This window comes from Marmota flaviventris, chromosome 6 (assembly GCF_047511675.1).
Source record: "Marmota flaviventris isolate mMarFla1 chromosome 6, mMarFla1.hap1, whole genome shotgun sequence".
NCBI classification, from domain to species: Eukaryota; Metazoa; Chordata; class Mammalia; order Rodentia; family Sciuridae; genus Marmota; species Marmota flaviventris.
The window spans coordinates 21523628-21542817 of record NC_092503.1 but is presented as its reverse complement, the minus strand read 5'-3'; the positions used below and the strand labels follow the sequence as shown (position 1 = coordinate 21542817).

Sequence of the window (19190 nt, the reverse complement as noted above, 5' to 3'; positions counted from 1 at the left end):
GTGTAGAGAAGTTCTATACAAAAGGAATTTGTCTGTGGATATTTTTCTGAGCCTGAGTGGACTAGAGAAAATTTTATATAAATCTTATATGGCACACAATATGGTTGCTTCATAAAGATAACCAGTGGATTCAAATAAGAATATGATAATATTATCAAGGAACACTTTTGTAAGGACCACAGTTAGAAAACTTTCAGAGATTGGCTTTAGAGACTATATAATCTTGCTACTAATTAAGGATATTGCTTCTGTTAGGGTCCCAAAGGGAAATGATGGCACATTCTAATTTGGATAATTGAAGCATGGTTTATAAATAAGGGGACTATTATAAAATCAGGGATAAGGCTTATAGTGGAACACTGGGAAAGGATATCTAGAACCAGGAGGAGGAGAGTCATGCACAGCAGACCAGCTCAGAGAAGCCCTGACCTTCCATGGAAGGGCACAGGCAGTCCTTCTGTTTGAAATTGATTCCCTGAGCTCATCCCCTGTCTCGGTTCTCCTGCCAGAGTTCTCTACTGGCCAAACCCAACAGAAGCCATGGGGCACACGTACCCATTAGAATAACCCATTCAGATCAGCATCCCAGGGCCAAAAGCCGGGTGGAGGCAGGGACAAGATGGATTTAGAGGAGCAAGCAGAAGATGTCACTCATACGCCAGCATTTTATAGAAATACAGGATTTATTTTCCCCTTATATTCAGCATTGGCAAGTGTTTATAAACATGCACTATATAAGATCTTCATAGAAATTTAGTTTTAAGGTGTTTTTGTTTTTGTTTTTACCAGAGAGGAAAGAACAATGGGGAGAGGGAACTAGGAATTTAAAGTCTACATTCTATAAAAGACTATTTTCTATAGGAGAGTGAGAGAGATAGTTGTACGTCTCATTAGTTCTGAGTATGTCCCTCTAAAAAGCCATTCAGGGCCCTAAGCTCTCTTTCACATGTGACTATGGTAAGATACAGCGCAGATCTACAACTTTTTCAACAAATTGTATTGACAGTCCCCAATGTCTGGGCATTGTGCGAGGCTTTGAGAAAAAAGTAGTAAATAAAACAGACACAATCCCTGCCCTTTTGAAGTTTATAGTCTAGTAGGTAAAGGAGGCAAATGATGTAGCAAAAGACTTAAATAGTTTCATAGATTGGATTCTCAAGTGCTACAGAACACGGGACCACCAAGTATGGAAGTATAATATTTACACATGAAAATTAGAACTGCAGAGCAGCCAGCAATGTACAAAGGGTTTTTAAGCAGTGCATTTCCTCCCTCCCAAAAGAAACATCTTCAACTCAAATTTTAAGTAAGCCAGTTCTGGAAAAATATATCCAAATGTGGTTTGTGAGACAAGACAGTATGGCTACAAGGATCTAGAAAACTCTCCAATAAAGTAGCCAAAGAACTGTCCACATTAAAAGAATTGTTCTATTCTGCACTACCTAAAATAGTAGCCACTCATGGTGGGGACTATGAAGCACTTGAAATGCTGCTAATGAGACTGGGGAACTGAATTTTAAACTTTGTTTAAGTTTAATTAAATTTAATTAGCCACATGTGGGTATGCTAAGATACAGTGCAGATCTAGAACAAGATATGTTAGCTGGGGCTTGCTGAGCACAGCTGCTTCATTTAACCTCCTTTCCTTTCAGACAGGGTTGATAACCATTTCTCCCCCCACCCCCCCACCCCCACACACGCATAACATCATGTGCTGTGCAGGGTATCAAATAGGGAGAAATCAAAGACAGGCTAATAAAATAACAAGTGTTAGGAGGTAGAGAAATTGAAACTCTTGCACCTTGCTGGTATGAATGGAAAATGGTGCTTCTGTTGTCAAAAATGGTAAGATGCTTCTGCAAAAAATTAAACATAGAATTACTGTATGACCCAGCACTTCCACTTCTGTGTACGTACTCAAGAGAAATGAAGGCAGGGATTCAAAGAGATATTTGTATCATGTTCTTAGCAGCATTATTCACAATAGCTAACAGATGGAAGCAACCAAGTGTCCACTGATGATGAATGCATAAACAATATACATGTATCATACATATTTATATTTATATATGATATATATTTATATATGATATATGTATTATATAGCATATATTTATATGTACAAAAATATATATACATACCATAAAAATCAGATTATACATACACAAACACACACAGACAATGGAATATTTATTAAGGCTTAAAAAGGAAACAAATTCTGATGCTTTCTATGATGTGGATGAACATTAAAGACTTTATGCTAAACGAAGTAGACCAATCACAAAAAGATACATATATGATTCCACTTATATGAGGTACTGAAAGTAGTTAAATTCATAGAGCCAAAGTAAAATGGTGGTTGTGAAGGGTTGGTGGGGAGAATAGGGAGTTGGTATTTAATGGGTACAGAGTTTCAGTTGGGGAGCATGAAAAAGCTCTGGAGATGTACAGTGGCAGTTACCTGACAATGTGAATGGATTTGATGCTGTAGAATTGTACATCATAAATGGTTACAATGGTGAAATTTATTTTATATATATATCAGAATAAAAGAGGAGAGGTTAAACACATTCTCTAGCATGGAACAAAAGAAATGGTAGTTGATGATTACTACATGGTATGGGGAAGTGGGATTACCACTTGGCTGAAGGTTGTGACAGTGTCACATGCAGTTCAGATGGGTGGTTGCGTTAAATGACCTCCCACTCCTGAGATCTGATGGCTTTACAAACCCTGAAAATTTGGAATGCCAGTGGTGTCCATGATGACAAGTTTTCATATGGCACCATGTCCCTCTCCAAGTGCTGGCCTTACGGAACTATCTATAGTCCTCATGAGTTCCCATTTCTTAAAACAAAAACCAAAACAACAATAAGACCAAGAACCAAACTGGAGGTGAGAGCCAACTTTTCAACAAAATTTATAAAAAAGAAGACAAGCTGAGGGTGGAGCTCAGTGGTGAAGCACTTGCTTAGCATGCACAAGGCCATGGGTTCTATGCCATCTCTGCAAAATCAAATGCAGAAAAAATCCAAGAAAAAAATCCAAGAAGACCAACCAGGGATTTTGGTAGCAAACTGCCTTACTGACAACTTCAAACTAAGAGTATCAGAAATAGAACTCTTAATTCCCAACAATCCTCTCCTTGCCACCTCCCACCACCCCATTACCTACATCTCTGGCGGTCTTCCCCATCTCAACATAAGGGCCTCTTTTCTTCTAGCTGCCCTGAGTAAAAACTTAACTCTTCAACTCTTCTTTATCAATCCTACATTTCATTGATCATCAAGTCCTTGCAGAACCTGACCACTTCTCAGCTCCACTATTTCGGCTTCATATTAGTCAGCACTTTCTACAAAAACAATCAAGAGATTAGCTAGCTAGCTAATGCATATACAAATGTATTTATGAGGAATTGGCTTAGTTATGGAGGCCAAGAAGTCTCAAGACAGCATTCAGCAAGCTGGAGACCCAGAATAGGAGTTGATAGCGGAGTTCCAATCTGAGCCCACAGGCCTGAGAAGCAAGAGAGCCAATGGTATAAGTTTCAGTCTGAGTCCAAGTCCAAGGTGAGAGAAGACTGACATCTCATTTCAAAGACAGGCAGAGAGAGGATGCATGGTCCTGTACTCAGCCTTTGTGTTTGATTGAGGCCTTCATTGGGTTGGATGAGGCCCACTTGCTTGGGGAAGGGCAATTTGCTTCACTAAATCTACCAATTTAGTATTAATCTCATCCAGAAACACACTTACGTTATACCCAGAATAATGTCTAGGCAAATATCTAAGCATGCCATGGCCCAGCCAAGGTGATGCATAAAATTGTCATGGCTACCTGCTTCCATCTTTGTCCCTTAGTCTATCCTCATTACAACAGTTCAGACACATCATGTCACACCTCTGCTAAAAATTCTCTAGATGTCTCCTACCTTGATTAAAGTAAAATTTTAAAACTACCATGACCAGTAAGGCCCTATAGGTTAGGTTCTCCATCTCTAGCCCCACCCTCTCTTACTCTATTCTTCCCACACATGTTTCTCCAAAAAGCCAATCAGGCTCTTGCCTCAGAGTCTTTATATCTGCATACCTGTAAGCTTAAAGTGGTCTTAATCCAAAAATGCACACTGTTTCCTCCCTCAATGATTTTCTTATCTTAAAGGCCTTTGCAATAAATCCATTTTTAAAATGTAGCACTCCTCACCCCTCATATTTTCCTTCTTTTAAGTTAACTGTATTTTATAACAGTTTTAGATTTACAAAAATAATGCAAAATGAACAGGGAATTCTCAAAAACTCTGTTCCCAGTTCCTCCTATTATTACCCTCTTACCTTAGTATGATATTCTTATCACACTAATGAACCAATCATGATATTTGATTAACAAAAGCTCATACTTCATTTGGACTTCCTCACTTTTTACCTAATGTCCTTCTTATGTCCCAGTATCCCATGTAGGATATCACATTATATTTAGTTTTCAGGTCCTTTAGGTTGTGGTGGTTTTTCAGACTTTCTTTGTTTTTGATGACTTTGACCTCTTTGAGGAATATTGATCGGGATTTTGAAGGGTGTCCCTCTGGGTATTTGACTTTTTCTCCTCATAAGACCAGGGTTATGGGTTTGGGAAGGAAGACCATAGAGGGAAAGTACCATTTACCTCACCATATCAAAGGTACAGAGCATCAATATGATTTGTGGTAGTTGATGTTGACCTCGAGCACTTGGATAAGGTAGTGTTTCTTGGGTTTCTCCTGTAAAACTACTTTTCGTCCTTTCCATGCTGTACTTTTTGGAGGGAGACACTATGCACAGCCCAAACTTAGAATGGAGAGTCTCTTCCTTGGGAGCAGAGTATCTACAGAAAATATTTGGAATTCGGGGGGGGGGGGGTGTCTTCTCTTCCCATTTATTTATTCAATAATTTATTCATACGAGAATGGACTCACGAATATTTTTTACTTTGAGTTGCAATCCGGTGTACAAATTGTTCTCATCTTTGGCCACAGGAGCTCTTTCAGTCCTTCCCTGCGTGGTTTGACATTCCCCCATCAACTCAGGGTGTGTGTGTGTGTGTGTGTGTGTGTGTGTGTGTGTGTTTTACATAAGACACACTTTCTCCGTTTCTCTCTCTACACTAAATTTACTGCCAGAGCCTTGAGGGCGAAATCTTGGCAGGACTTTTACCACAGTGGCAGCCTTAGTGTTATCCAGTGAATGAATGGACAGGGCTGGCGTCGAGGTTCACTTGGCCTGTCCTAGGCTGGCCATGGGAAGGCTGCATACAGGTTGCTGTGACGCCCGCCTCCCGGGCCTCCGCCTCGCAGGTCGGGGCTGGCTCAGGGCCGGCCACAGCCTCTGGCAGCCACACCCACCTCCCAACAGTTTCAAGCGTCCTGGCCAAGGAAACGCACTGGACTGCAAATGTCACCAGCTCAGCGGGGTTTCCCCGGGCAAGTCCAGTGCCCCGGACCGGGCCCACCTTCCTGGCCTGGGGGCTAGAGAAGAGGGGAGGGAATGCCTGAAGCGGAAAACACTCTCACGGGCTTGACCAAGCCGCCCACGGCAGCGTCTGGGGGCGCACGGGTGAGGCCACCGCGTGTCCGGGGTTCCGGGCAGTCAGCAGGGCGCTGACTGCAGTTGGGGCGGGAACCGGCGCGCGGAGAGCGCTGCCGTCCCGGGGCGGGGCCTGGTCCCCAGCTGTGGTGGCTTCCCCAAGCGGCGGGGGCTGGGCCGGCGGCGCCCAGATGCGGCCGCGGTGGCGCGGAGCTCGGGCGGCGGTGGATGATCCCAGCCTCGGCGGCGGCGGCGGGAGTCACGAAGAGCGGAGCGGCGGGGAGGCGCGCAACAGGTTTCCCCGGCGTAGAGGCGCCCACCGCGGGACGTGCGCCCGAACAGCACGGACTTGTCGCCTCGCACGCTCGCCCCGGATCGTGGTTGGTTTTTTTCTTTGTGGGTCCCCTTCCCTCTCCCTAACTCGCCCGGAGCCGGTACGCGCCTGTCCCGCTGAGCGCAGAGCGCGGGGTACGGGCGGGACTCCAGCTGCTGGGTACCGGATGCTGTACGGTAGGTAGGATTACGAATCTGCCAGGTCCCCACGCCGCCTCTAGGTATGCTGGGGACACACGGCATTGGGTTTCTCCTGTAGAGAGGAATGCCTTTTAAATCTTCATTATTATTATTTTTTAATTATAGAGGACAAGGGATTGAGGATTTAGTGCTTCGTAGGAATTATTTCAAACCTACCTGTTGAGAGGCAGCATTTACTAAGCATCTAACTAAGACCACTTTTAAGTTGAAAGGTTGAAGTGTTATTGTTTTAATTAAGGGGGACTGCATTTCAGTTCGATCACATCTTCACTTCCTATAGGGTACTCTTTCTCAAAAACACCAGAGTGAATACTCCTTGACTTGAACTTGATGATATGACTCAGGAACCAGGAAACATGGAGACATTGATACGGCCTTGAAACAGTTTCCACAGAAAGCCTTTTTTTCGTTAATAGAGAGAAGTAGTGGCAGCGCCTAGAACCACATTGTACCGGGAGGGAATTCTCTCCTTTTCTACTCTCCACTGACAGCAGAGATGTGCATGACTTCCTGTGGTTCTCACGCACTTGTTTAAGCCATTTCTCAGCAAAGGGAGGAGTTGTTATTTGCACATGAGTATCCAAAAATGACTCACAGGACCGCTTTCTTAATTGTGAGACCTTGTTAATGAACTTTTGAAAAGTTTGTGCTCCGTGCTTCATCTCCTTCCCCCACAACCATATTTAAAATAAAACTACAGATGTGAAATACCTGTGCTGCCAAACTGGGGCAGGCCGGGTAAAAAGTAACTATTCAAGTTTTCAGTTTCTCAAAGCGCCTAATGGGACAACATACCAGCTACAGTCACTAAGCTGATCTAAGATAACTCTTAAAATCATGTGCTTTGCCACAGAAGCCCAAGAGAAAATTAATTTCATCATTTAGTAACCGTTTTACTATTACTTTCACAGTATGGTAAAAATAAGTCATTTTATGAAGTGATTGTAAGTCCTCTGAAATCAAATATTTCAGACAGTTTGTCTTTACTAAATTGGTGCTAGAATCACATGAAAATTGTTGAAGAAGGTGGATATCAGAGTTGAGAAATTAAAATGTTAAAGCAGACAAGTTCCACTGTAGCTTTTAGAAAAGGACCCTACAGGATGTCAACACACAGTAGGGAGAGGGAACTGGCAACTCCCTGGGAGCTGACTTGAGCTGAGTTCCACCTGAGACAACAGTTCCCAGGCACCCTCTGTGCCAGCTTCTTTACCTAGCTCTGGTTGTGCAACCAGCACAGGGCCTAAAGATTCAGGGAAGGCCAGCAAGTTATATTGGAAAATTCAATATAGCAAGATGGGTGCTATCATAAGTCTACAACCAGAGTGGAGTTTCTATCCCAGTCTTACTGATGTTTCTGCAGTTCTGGGATTTGGAATGCATTAGGTCATTGCTGAAAGAACAGGGAAGGTTTTAGTTGAGTCATCAGCTTATCTTTGTAGGCAGCCTATTCTTCTTTCAACAAGTGGTTTAAAAATACACTTGAGAGGTATGATTTTAAGGAATTTGAGTTAACCATATTTCATATGACCTAATGACCATATAAAAATAAACCATCTATTATCACCCCTGAATAATTGCAGGCACTTTCAGTTATGTGCCTTTTAACAAATGGAGTGACTAATTAATAGCTTATAACTTTATAACACTATATTGAAGCAACTTTATGCTCATTATTCTTGTACAGAAGTCTGTCCTGATCTGAGGTTTGGCTTTCCATGACTTCAGTTCCCTGGGGTCAACTGAGCTCCAAAATATTAAATAAAAACTTCACAAATAATAAAACATTTTGAGAGACAAAGAGAGAGGAAGAGAGGCCATATTCACATAAATTTTATTACAATACATTATTATAATTGTTCTACCTTAATATTATTATTAATCTCTTCCTGTGCCTAATGTATAAATTAAACTTTATCATAAGTGTGTGTATAAAAATACAGTATATATGGGATGAATATTATCCAGTTTTAGGCATCCACTGGGAGTCCTTAGACCATATTTTCCAAGGATAAATGGAACTACTATATGTTAAATTTTCCCGTTTCTCTGAGATAGTCAACCAGAAGAGGAACCAATGCTAAATTTTTACTTAAATTTTCACATTTCATTTCTCCTTTGAGACTCTCAAAGTTACATTTTCTATGAGAAAAAAAAAAAAGGTTAAGAGTTTTATTTATCACTGTGCTCCCTGATCTTGACAAAGGCCTGAGTCATGACAGGTATAAGAAGTATTTATTGATTTGAATAATGAACCTTACATGAGAGGAGGAGCTGTTTGGCAGATGGAGAGGTAGGAGACCCCAAAGAAAGAAGAACACATATAGCAGAGTGCAACAGCATTGTGTGGTCAGGAAACTCCAGCCTGTGGTGTGGGCACTGGGGGAGGGCTGGAGAGACAGACAGGGCCAGATCACCAAGGTCCATGTGCCAGGTAAGAGCTGTGGTTTTATTCTAGATACCTTTGAACAAACGGATGGTGTTGTCAGACACATGTTTAAAAAGCAAAACAATTTAGGGAAATAAGGCATAGAGTAGAATAGCTGAAAGTGACCTTGACCTTACATTATTGTAATATCCGAGGTGAGAAATTAAAGAAGGCTTTAATGAGGCAGTGACAGTGAGCAATGGAAAAGGGGGAAGGAGCTGAGAGATGTGCAATGGGTAGAACCCAGTTGCAGCTTTAAAGTGTACAGTGAGAAAGGGGGAGGAGTTAAGATGATACCTGCATTTCTAGTTAATGACAGGATAGGATCATCCTACTAAGTGGAAGAAAAGGTTTGGGCTGGTGGATGATGAGTAGCTTGCACAGTACTTGACATATAATCAGTGCTCTCCTTAAACAGTTTTGGATGGTTAATAATAGCTAAATACCTGCGCCACATACTGTCCTAAGTTCATTACATGGATTAAGTCCTTTACTCCTTACAGGAACCTGTGAGAGAAGAAGCTACCTTGACGGGTGGAAAAAGTGCAATGTTAATAGTTGACAGAGCCAGGAATTGATCCCAAGCACCAAAGCATGCATTCTAAACCACTCTGCTCTAATATGCTTCTCAGTGAACAAATGAGGCTTTGGACTATGTGAACCCAAGTTGGAGTCATTCTCCTCATCCCAGCAATTCTTCCCCTGCCAGGATACCCCCAATACACGAGATAGGCCTTCAGAGGCCCTCTTGTGCCATAAGGCACCCCTTCATCACCATTATTCCAAAAAATACACAATTGATCTAGGAATAAATGTGGAGAGATCAGAAATTTCTCCTGGGAATTTAAACATTTTAATGGAGACTCACAGGACCTGAAGTTTCCCAGAACTTCAACCATTGTTTCCACAGGGCTGTCTTGGTTACCATGCTTTCCCAGCATTGTATGTTCAGCTCTTGATGTTTCTTTTTTCTTTTGGGGTACTGTCTATTAAACCTAGGGTCTTGTGCATGCCAGGTAAGCTGTCGACCACTAAGCTATACCCCAGATATTTTTATTTTATTTTGAGCTAGCCTTTCACCAAGTTGTGGAGGCTGGCCTCAAACTTGCATCATCCTGTCTTAGCTCCTGAGTGGTTGGGATTAGAATGTATGTGTGTCCACTTTAGTTGGCAGCTTTTTGTGTTTCTTAGGTGTATTTTGTTGCTAAGCTCTTCCACAGGGAGGCAGGAAGCCTGGCTTGACAGGAGGTTATTAATCTATGGATTGGGCTATTGGTGGAAGAGTCACCTAGCAAAAGTAGGTAGGGACGCACCAACTTCAAATCATATGTCCCTGCCTTGTGATCTGTCATCTGTGGCCTATTTTGTTCTGGTTTTACCCTAAAACAGGTGCCTTACCTGCCTCTCCTGCCTCTGCTGTGTCCTTGCCCTCTAGGTTTTAGCTTGGAAGAATGATTCCAGTTTCTTGGATTCAGATCTTGATTTCTATTTGAGGTATCTAAGTAGATGCTTTGGTCCCCCAAAAGGCATTTGGAACAACAACCCTATCCCTCCCACTACCCATCAAAATATCTAGCCCAAATTCATCACTATTCTGTTTGATGATTCAAGCTACCCTGATTTGGGTTGACACCCTGATTTTTGTTCAGAAAGCAGGATCTGATTATCTTTTCCTCAAAGACTGTCAGTTTGGACCAATTAAGAATTATAAACAATGGCCGGACACGGTAGCACATGCATGTAATCCCATAGGTTTAGGAGACTGAGGCAGGAGGATTATGAATTCAAAGCCAGGCTCAGCAATTTAGCAAGGTCCTAAGCAATTTCGTAAGACTCTGTCTCAAAATAAAACACAAAAAGGTCTGGGGATGTGGTTAAGCACCCCAAGGTTCAATCCCTGGTACGGAAAAAAAAAAAGGAGTTATAAACACTGAATTAACGTTGTACCCAAACTGAATCAGCAAAATTGCTGGAAATTTTAAGCTCTAAAATGTTCAGATATCTAAAACTTAAAGTTTTAAAAGTTTTCTTCTCATATGAATTACGTGTTTAATTTGACATTTCTTCAGATTTACCAGGAGATCAAGATGTTGTTAATTGCCCACTGTATGAGAGCCACAGAAAGCTTTCTGGGGTGATCCACATACCTGTCCTCGGTTTTAATTCTGTATGTCCAGCTATAATCCATTCAGTGCTTGGATAATAAGAAAGGGAAAGGTTTCGGCCAATATTTCATGTAGGTTTGTCCTGCTTCTTCACTTCTTTGGTTTTTCTGAGAGATGGGAATTTCTGGAATTGAGCACTCTGGTAGATCTGAGTCCCCTCCCAGTGCTAACCATTCTGTGATTTTCCCTGGCAGTGAAGCCCTCTGTCAGCTGAGCCCTTGTGGGCCACTCCTTCTGAACTTATGAATACCGTCAATTGGCTGTGTGTCTCACTCAGGTTCCTTGTAAAGCTTCATAATTTCCTAATTTTTAGTGTAAATCAGAGTTTTAGAATGGATAATTCTCAATTACCTTTGAGATAATTAAATTTTTTTAACTGAAAGTTGTTTCTTGATCTTTTTAGTGAATACTAAGATAATTCAGGTGCCAAGTCTCCTAGAGTAGTAATTCCATAGCATATACCCAATTGTTCTACTTGTTTCCCTATCCAAAGATATGGAGCAATGTTCCTTGCGTAACTTATTGGGTAATGATATACAATTTCAGCTTTTCGGAATAGTGGAAATTACTCTTCATATGGAAACTGAGAATTTCCATGTGAAACAAATATTGTTCTGTCTGTTTCTCCATTTTAGGCTTACAGTCATGCACATCTCTTCTCCTGATTTTAGTTATAATTTTCTACTATGTACCTTGTCATATTGATTGGTGACACAAATCTATTGATTTGGGGTACAGTAAGATATAGTGTGTAAACTGAATTTCATAATATTTCTGTATTTCCCCCCTCCCCCTCCCCTATTCCCTGATCACTGTATGGTAAACCAACATAATATGTTTAGGTGACAATATTATGTAGGTCTATATTATTTACAAACTTTTCCCATATGTATTCTCTTTTAATTCTCATAACAGCCTGAAAAACAGTATTACTATTGTTGTTGTTGTGTCTGTATTAATGTTTAATAGAGGAAGGAAGCTCCAGAGAAATTGAGTGACCACCTCATACCCTAGATGTTGTGTGCAAAGGTCAGCTACATTATTCTGTCAGTTCTTGATGGAGAGGCAAGTTCACTGTTGCAGGACAAGTTCCCAGGAAGCAGACACCATGAGACTTTTGCATAGGAAGTTTTTATTGGGAAATGATCTGGGGATGACACAGGGTAGAGAGGGGAAATGGCAGGATTGCTTAGAGGGAGAAATGGAATTTCAGTGTGTGCACAACTCTAAGCTTTGGGGCTGGGATGGCCTTCAGAATTGTTTTGCCACCATGAAGCAAGTGTGCTAGACTGCAAAGCTGTATATCATGTTATGGGACCGAATGTTGCAGGCAGTGGGCAATTGTAAAACAATAGTGGGTATTTGTATATCTAAACATAATAAAAGAACTGTAAAAAAGCAGGATAAAAGATTTTAAAACGCTGCACTCTTACAGGGCATTTGCTGTGAATGGAGCTTGTAGGACTAGAAGTTGCTCCAAGTGAGCAAATATGTAGGCCTAGGATGTGACTGGATCTACCAGAGACTTTACAAACACAGTTTTTTTGGCTAGCAAGAAGAAGAAGAAGCCATAGCACTTAGGCTATGTTAATTAATTAATTAATTAATTTTTTGTACCAGGGTTTGAACTCAGGGCACTCGACCACTGAGCCACATCCCAGCCCTATTTTTGTATTTTATTTAGAGACAAGGTCTCGCTGAGTTGTTTAGTGCTTCACTTTTGCTGAGGCTGGCACTGAACTCACAATCCTCCTGTCTCAGCCTTCTGAGGTGCTGGGATTACAGGCATGTGCCACCACACCCAGACGTTAAATTTATTTTTAGAATATTTTTCTTCCTTCAACAATAAATTAAACTTATCTTATTGTAGCTTTTTTTAATATAAACTTTTACATCTTTAAACACCTTTTGACTCTTGTAATAACAGCTTAAAACACATGTACATGGTACAGCTGTATACATTTGTTTCTTTATGGCCTCATTCTATAAGCTTCATTTCTGTTTTTCAATTTAATTTTATTGTGTTTATTTATTTTTATTTTTTGGCTGTTTAATTTTTGTTTGTTTGTTTGTTTAAAACCAGGATGCAAACACACATTGGTCTAGGCCTGGACAGGGTTGGGATCACCACTGTTACTGCCTTCCACCTCCACATCTTATACCACTGGAAGGTCTTCAGGGGCAATGACAGGCTTGGAACTGTCACCTGCTATGGTCACAAGGCCTTCTTCTGAAGCACCTGCTGAAGGATCTTCCCAAGGCTGTTCTTGAGATGTTGTTACTTTTATCAGAAATATATTGGTGGTGAGTTTCTTGGTTGGTTTGTTGTTTTAATCATAGATTTGCTCAAAAGCAGATAATGTACCATGAACATTCCTCTCTATTAATGAAAGCCTTTTGGTGTTGGAGTCCATGTTTTTAGACTTTTTTAAGGGACCTGTTGAGATCTACAGAAGCTTCTACATACCATTCACTGTGAATGTTCTTGGTGATTCTTCTTTTCTTCTGCATTTTCCTTTTCTCTTGCTTCTACTTCAGCTGTAGGCTCACCAGGCTGTAGTAATTTCTCAGCTCCGTTGTAATCTTATGGGACCATGCTCATACAGCTGCCTGTCTGTGAGCAAAATGTTGTTAGATAGTGCATAACTACATTAGGCTACAATTCCCCCCACCAACCCCTTTTTTCCTAAACCCTTGATCGGTCTCAAACCTGTCCAGTGAATCTTAGTGTGTAACCTATAAATTATAAACATCAGAATTACGTAGAATATCTCAAAACAAAAACTAAAATACCAAACAAAAAGAGAAAGAAAAATCCAGAAAACAAAAGTCCAGGGCCACATTCTAGATCCACTGGAACAACCTATGGGTGAAGCCCGTGAATTCACATTTTCAGCAGATTTTCCCCAGATGATTCTGACACATGCTCTAATTTGAGAACTATTGCTCTAAAACCTTATGCCTTTGATGACAACCAGGCATGTTGGGATTTTTCAAATTGCCTAGAAGCCCTCAACAGAGGAGCAGGCTTGAGCCTGCTGAGTCCCAGCAGGCTTGATATAGTGAGAGTCGTCCCTTGCTTTCCATTTAAATTTCTGAAGTGAACAAGAAAGAGTCTAGTCCAAATTTTTTGGCTAGCAAGAAGAAGAAGAAGCCATAGCAACAGGATGAGGAGGAGAACGAGGAGGGGGAGGAGAAAAAGGAGGGGGAGGAATAGGAAGAAGAAGAAGAGGAAGAAGGAGGAGGAGGAGGAAGGGGGAAGAGGAAGGGAGGGGAGGGGAGAGGGAGGTGTGCCCCTGGCTTGACCTTTCACTATCTCGGGCAGCAGGACAAGACTTGCCCAATGGCTGCAGACAAAGGAGGGGAATCCATGAATTTACAGGAATTAGTAAACTTTCTAGAGTATTGGGAGGTTCTGGGAACTCTTAAGCCAGATGAAGTTTTGAGGTATTATCATAAAACTTCAATGACCATCTAATAGGATCAGCGAATCTTTTGGAAGGAAGGTTAAACATTCATAAATGCAGGCAAATATATTGTCTAAGTCACTGAAATAGGCAATAATTTTTTTTTAAAGGGGAAAGCACTTTAGCCTGTCAATTTTGTGTCAGATCATTGCAGGAAATACTAGTCACTCAAAGAATAATCTGATAAACTGCTAGGACACTTTGGTATGTCTTATTCCCTCCTGCAGCACCAAATTGCTGTCGTTTCTATGCCCTCCATGCTTCATGCCTCTGTTCAGATTGTCTCTATCTGGGTCCCCTTCCCCTTCTCCCTACCCAGCTAATGCCTGTTAAAACACTTTGAATGAGCTCAGACACCATCTTCTCTAGGAAGCTTTCCTCCCCATCAAGGCGATTGAGTTTGACATCTTCCACTGAGCTGTCAAAGTGCTCCCATAGATCTCTCTATTATTGCATTTATTATCATTATTCTCCCTTCCAGCCTGTGAGGACAAGGAATGCCTTTCTCATCTCTGTGTACAAAAAAAAGCTAGCCTCATAAAAAAATTAAATTAAAATAAGCATTCAGTGAGCATATTTATTCATCAAGTATCTATTGAGGATTTCCTAGATACTGGATGCTTAGGAGGGCATTGCAAACACAACAGGTACAGCCCCTGCCCCTGGGGAGCTTATGGGTGAGCATTAAAGAAAAAAAAGAACAATTAAGAAGACACTATGCTATTGTAGAGCTGGGAACCCAGCCTAGCCTAAGGTTGAAGAAAATGTCTCATTCTCATGAAACATAACTTATATCAAAATAGAAGCTAGGAGGCTGACTTTTGTGACAAGACAGGGAATCTCTTTTTTTTTGGGGGGGGGGTACTGGGGCACTCAACCACTGAGCCACATCCCCAGTCCCTATTTTGTATTTTATTTAGAGACAGTCTCACTAAGTTGCTTAGTGCCTCGCTGTTGTTGAGGTTGGCTTTGAACTTGAGATCCTCCAGTCTCAGCCTCCCTAGTTGCTGGGATTACAGGCCTGTGTCTCTCCAACCAGCATCAGGGGACCTCTTTTTAACAAAGGAAGATCTTTGGGTCTATCTAGTTCGAAAACACTGATTAATCTTTCACGTGTGTGTGTCCAGTATGTGAGCACACATGTTGGCAAGGAGACAAGAAGAAAAGGACTCTTCCATTTATTGAGTAAAACAGACAGTAAGAAACAAGGAGTTTTTGTGTGTCTTGCTCAATGTGTCATTATTAGGAGTGAGTTTGTTCATCAATATGTAGTTTGTTCATCAATATGTAATATGCAGTGCAGGAAAATAAACTGACAGCTCTGAACATATAAACTTTCATTACAGATTTTAGAAAATTAATTTTAAGGATCTGATTGTTTGGCTTAGGAAGGTGCTTGACAGATCAGCCTTTGGGTTTTGTTGGGGGACCATGGGGAAGCACATCTACTCAGAGGAGGGTGTCTGTTCTGACTTCTCATCTTTTCACTTCACCTTCAATGCTTCATGAGAGAGGCAGCAACACTGGTGTAGCAATTCATAGTCTCCACCCAGTTTAGCAGCTCACGCTGGCTCCTTTTTCTCCTTTGGTGACCACATCTTGCTCTGTTATTATTATTATTCCTTCTTATTTCTCACAGTAAGTTGTAAGCTTAATTGGGTATAGGAACAACTACTTTTTGGTTGAACCCAGGGGCACTTGAACACTGAGCTACATCTCCACCCCTTTTTATTTTTCATTTTCAGACAGAATCTCACTCAGTTGCTGAGGCTGAACTTGAACTTGTGATCCTCCTGCCTCAGCCTCCCAAGCCACTGGGATTCAGGCATGTAAACTGCATCCAGCAGGATTTAACTTTTTGATTAAAAATTATTAATAAAGTTATTTTTGATTGGCACATCATATTTTATTCATTTGTGGGACATAGTGTGACTTTGATAGGTGTATACAACGTGGAATGAGTAAATCAAGCTAATTAACAGATCCATCACCTTGTTTGCCTATCATTTTTTATGGTGAAACATTTTAAATTTGCTCTCTTATTTTGAATACACAATACATTATTGATTAAAGTCATACAAGATCTCAAAACCTCTTCCTTCTGTCTATCTGGAACTTTGTACCTTTTGAGCAACAATTCCATCATTCTTCCCCCTCCCTGGGCTCCATTAACCATCACTCTGTGCTCTATTTCTGAGTTCAATTGTATTAGGTTTCAAATAAGTGAGATCATGTGGTATTTTTCTTTCTGTGCCTGACATATTTCACTTAGCACAATGTCCTCCAGGTTCATCCATTCTGTCACAAATGATAGGAGGTTTCCCCCTCTTAGAGACTGAATAGTGTATTGTGATGAACCTATATTTTCCTTATCCTTGATTTTTTTAACCTTTGAATTTTTGTAGTATTTTTATTGCAATGCACTTTCATTTATTATATTCAATAAATGAATAATCCTAAAGTTAGTATCTAAATGAACAGGCAGCCCTTGGGTTGAAAAAGAAACCAGATTGACATGGTAATACATGCCTATAATCTCAACAACTCGAGAGCTGAGAGGCAGGAGGATCACAAGTTTGAAGTCAGCCTGGGCAACTTAGCTAGACCCTATCTCAAAATAAAAGTAGAAAGATAGAAAGGGTTAGGGGTGTAACTCGGTGGTAGAGAGCTTCTGGGTTCAAATCCCCAGTACTAAACAAACAAACAAAAACGTTTCTTGTTTAACCTGAAATCACAAACTGAATATGCCAACTGCTATCATGTGCATATTTAACTTCTGATTTTCTACCATGAAAACCTCCCGGTTGACTGATCCTAGGTAAGCACAGGTGAAGTCACCACAAAGCCACACTTTGCTGGCATAGGAGAGGGGTGTGTAATACTCTGCTGTGTCCCATGTAAGTCAATTTGAACTCCAGCATCTCGACAACATAGACACCAAAAAGATGTAACTAAAAAACAGAAGGCAAGAGGATGTGTAAGTCAGCCTCGAAGGATGCGTTAAGTGAATAGATGCCTTTCCATGCTGTCCTACGGCCTATCTGTCAAGGATTCACAAGTCTTTCGCCCATCCTTTATGTATTCCTTCAGTTTAGTTCAAGTATTATTTAGTTTATGTTCTTATTTCTTATGTCTTGGTTTTATTGTAAATTCTGTATAAAAGCAGCATTTGAAAGATCAGGAAATAATTCTAGACATTTGTTCTTAAACTTTCTATTGTGTGTAGGTTGCTAAAGTCTAGGGTAATTGGTTTAGCCATTGCGAATCCAGTCGAAATCTTGAATTTGAATTTTTTGTTAAAGGCTGTGGTGGCAAAATGGAATCTTTTCTCTTTGAAAATGCATGGCACTTTAGAGGATGGAGCGTGTTCATCAAGGACTCAGATTATAGTAGTGTCAACTCACCTGAAAAGATTAACTGTTGGCAGAGGAAAGTCCTGCTTAGTCAGCATATTTTTCTTATTTAGTTGGAAGATTTCTCAAGTTATTAATTATGCTGAAACTTTGGGTGCTATACGTTTCTCCTTTTTGTTGACATCTAAGTTTAAATACACCCACCACTGTTAGCAGCAGCATAAACACAATAAATATATTCGTTTTTATTATTTCAATTTAGTCCCAACAACTAAAGCATAGATAAATTGTGTATTCTGGTCATTCTGGTCATATTTTGTCATTTTTTGCTAAGTTAGTAAGTCTAAACTAGGATCTTATTTTTAATTCATATTTCTTTGTTAAATAGCTGATAATGTTTCACATTTTTGAGACTATTTTGTCTCTTAAAGATTATCTTTCTGCATATTTGCCCCATTTTTATTATTATATAATTTTCTTATTAGTTGGGATTATCTCTTTATGCAATAGTGATTATTTTCATTATGTCTATTTTGGTAAAAACATTTTTTTCTCAACCTCTGCTTTAATTTTTAATGTTATGTATTCTTTTTTTTTTTTTTTTTTTGGTTGTTCAGAAATTTCAATTTTTGAGTGTATGTGTATTAGGAATTGAGCTCAGGGGCCCTTTACCACTGAGCTACATCCCAGGCCCTATTTATTTTGAGAGTGTCTCACTTAATTGCTGTGATTGGCCTCTAATTTGTGATCCTCCTGCCTCAGCTTCCTGAGTCACTGGGATTACAGTTGTGTGCCACCATGCCCACACAGAAATTTCAAATTTTATGCATAGAATTTGGTTGGTTTTCTCTTTGATATATCTTCCACAGCCTCAAATTTCATAGAAAGTTATTATTATCCTTAAATATTGGTAAATTTGCCTTTATTTTCTATTAATATTTTATTATTGATTTTGTATTTTTAATTCTTTGATAACTCTGAGGCTTATTATGGGTTTATGGTAAGGATTAGAGAGAATGGAGTTTTGTCTAACTAAATAAGCCAGCTTGGTTGCATATTCATTGAGATAGATATAGATATAGATATAGATATAGATATATATATATATATATATTTTTTTTTTTTGAGGGACTGGGAATCAAACCCAGGACCTTACACATGCTAAGCAAACACTCTTACCACTGAGCTCCATCCCAGCCCTGCTTACATTTTTTTTTACCATATTATTTTGATGGCTTCTTGTTCATATACTAACATTTTTAATGTTATACTGACATATACTAACATTTTAAATTGGTCTATTTTTCAATGTTTTATTCATGTCTGTTTGTCTCTATTATTTTTATGTTTGCTGAATGTCACTTTTATTATTTTTATTACTGTTTTATGATAGGTGCTAATGTCTGCTAGTACTTCCCTCAATTTGCCATTACTATGTTCTTTTCAATTTATAAAAAATAAATCACTTATTATTTGAGATTGATTTTAGGATCATTTTCTTTTTCAAATGTTTTATTTAAACCCTGGTGGAAAGTTTGGATTTAGTTTAATCAAAAAATTAACTTAGGGAGAGTTTCTGATTCCACTTGTAAATATGAATACATGTTAATTCTAAAGTGAAATCTGTAAAGAGATATTAATGTGAGAGAGAAAAACTAAGCAGAGAGACAGAGACCTCTTAAAGAATTCTT

At 39.9% G+C, this 19190-nt stretch overlaps 1 protein-coding gene and 1 long non-coding RNA gene across 5 annotated transcripts in view; both read left to right on the top strand.

Moving 5' to 3' along the window:
- Stx11 (syntaxin 11) overlaps positions 1-19190 on the top strand; it is a 45748-nt gene that overhangs the window by 1958 nt on the left and 24600 nt on the right. The window contains exon 1 of one of the 4 annotated variants that reach the window (XM_027938499.2): positions 5414-5582. The exons of 2 other annotated variants lie outside the window; for them this stretch is intronic. The gene's annotated coding sequence lies outside the window, so the exon portion shown is untranslated. Of the gene's footprint in view, positions 1-5413; positions 5583-5735; positions 5933-19190 lie in introns of those variants that run through there. One more of the 4 variants, XM_027938498.2, reaches the window with a different exon arrangement.
- Positions 12721-16043, top strand: LOC139706187 (uncharacterized). Its single transcript, XR_011707831.1, has 2 exons — positions 12721-12983; positions 15892-16043. It is a non-coding gene; the product is annotated as an uncharacterized lncRNA (long non-coding RNA).